Source organism: Penaeus monodon, chromosome 21, assembly GCF_015228065.2.
Source record: "Penaeus monodon isolate SGIC_2016 chromosome 21, NSTDA_Pmon_1, whole genome shotgun sequence".
In the NCBI taxonomy this organism is placed as follows: domain Eukaryota; kingdom Metazoa; phylum Arthropoda; class Malacostraca; order Decapoda; family Penaeidae; genus Penaeus; species Penaeus monodon.
Genome location: NC_051406.1, coordinates 10,260,348 through 10,262,764, shown reverse-complemented (window position 1 = coordinate 10,262,764; position 2,417 = coordinate 10,260,348).

The window sequence follows — 2,417 nt, the reverse complement described above, 5'->3', positions numbered from 1 at the left end:
CACGCAGGATAGCTCACCGATGCACACGAAAATCACATAATAGTATCCTACAGTCATAAGCTTTGGTTTGTTTACATTTCAGAATCAACAGCTGACTGTCAGTCTCGAGAAATAACTTTACACACAGCAGTCATCGCTCTTTGGAATGCCTCACGTGCCAGACGTTGCACTTCCTTAAGATATATCTCCTTTAGTGTACTTTAAGCCTATGCTCCATCAATATGAATCGCTAGGTATTAACACGTGCGTCAGTTGTGGTAATTAATGCACACAAGATCCACATGATCCTCCTGTGAACTGTTGCTTGCTCACGTACACACACACGTACACGAACCTCGCCCATCCCAGCAACAGATAAGATCTCCCAGGACCAAGGACCACATGCTTAACTTATTCTCTCTAATACATTTTACACACGTACCCCCTTTCGCTCCAGCAAGTCTTCAATCTCGAGCGCCTTGTAGACCTGTTCTCGATAATCGTCCGCTAGTTGCTTCTTTATTTTAGCTCGGTCGAAATTCTCATTCTCGATGGCATGCCGCTTCTCCAGCTCGTACTTCCCGAGTCGTTCTCCGGCCGCGCGAAGCTGAGTCACTGCGCTCTTCAGTTTATTGGCATACTCGTAGCGTTGCTCTGGGCGGGGCGAGACACAGAAAACGGAAGTGTGAGAAAACGGGACTTTAGTATAAGCGTTCACAGAAAATGGGTAATGACTATCCTACAAAAAAAATAACATACTCTCGGTAAAGGATGCAGGAAGTGATACAGAGACAAGAGGACATGCAGTAAAATTCATATATCTTTTCAGTCACACCTCCCCCCTTTTTTTTCATTTCCTTTCTCTCTGACAACCAAACGTCACACTACATCATACAAGGGAGAGGCGTAACATTTGATCAATACCCCTCAAAACCAGACAGGGAAGAAAAATAAACCACAAGCTTCCTGTAGTAGGATATGACGTGGCAGTCTACTCTTTAACACCCTTCCCTTCCCCCCTCCTTCCCCCTCCTTCCCCCACCTTTAAAGCAGCGATGAGTCACTTTGATTGCATGAATGTTTCACAGGCGACGAGGGAGAAACCGATAATCTGTCTGTGTTTATTTCTTTTTTCCTTTTCTATCATTTTTATAAGAGTATGAAGCAAAATGTTATGACTACTTCATTACGCTGTTTGTACAGATTATGTTCATATACCAGATAGGGACTTTATTATGCGTATTTTATTTTCCTTACAACTCTTTGACAATGGACAAAGAACACAGTTACAATTACGTAGCTCAGAAATTCAAGATTATATGGTAATTCGGTAAATCGCATCAGATATAAAATAGTTATATTCATATTGATTGATACATCTCGACTGACCTCGTTTGGTTAATTAGATTTTTCACTAATACAAGAAACGTATCCCCATATCCAATTTCAGTCAGCGACGATGGACACCGGAGCCAATATATGAAAGAAAATTTGATTATAAGAAAAGTCGAGTTAACAAGGATACGATTTTTGTTGTTGTTTTTGGTTTCTTTATACATGAACGATGACAAAGATAAAAATATTTAGAGCCCAATGTAGTATTTCCCCGATATACAGATGAGAACATTTGGAAGGTAAAATGATAGTTCATATATGTTATTCATGAATAAGAATCGTACTGGGATTTTTCTTTGCGAATCAAAAATGTTTGAATTTCTTTACATATGATTCTTTCCTTAATTCATTTACTTATTATTTTGAGATACTTTAATGTCACTTTTTAAAATAATCGAACACCCCTTTTATTTCAATTTTTTTTTTTTAACAATTCGAAAGGTTTAACAAAAAATCACAATATAGATCTTTCAAGTCACAAAAAAAATCTAAAATCTATCACGTGAACAGAATGACATTTGTCACGTTATGATCCGCGAACCACTTGCCCGTGGATCATATCTTATCACATTTTCAATTTTATATCAATTTCATGGTTGCGATATAGTAATCACCTCTCCTCCCCAAGATGCGTCGGCAGCTGAAGCACCATTATTAGTGTTCATTTATTTTGTACACTCGTGAAAGACTGTAGTCACTTGTGAACATTTTCGTCTGGGCCTCTGGACGGTAACATCATCATCTTTAATCTACAAAGAGTATGTGCTTCTTGAAGGAAATTTGCAGTAATAGAGAAACGCTGCGGGATAAACACAGTCTCGCAAAATAGATAGGACTTCATGAAAAAATAATAATGATATAAATAAGGACTCCGCTGTCTGTCAGGAGAAGGAGATGCAGATAAAATTGTTGCCATTGCCTTTCCCCGACGTTATTGAAGAAAATGCCAAGGGTTGTCAAGAGCGGATGTACCAGATGATATGGGTCGCAGGGAACATCGTGTATATAAACAGGGATCTTTTTACGGACGACCATTGAGTGTC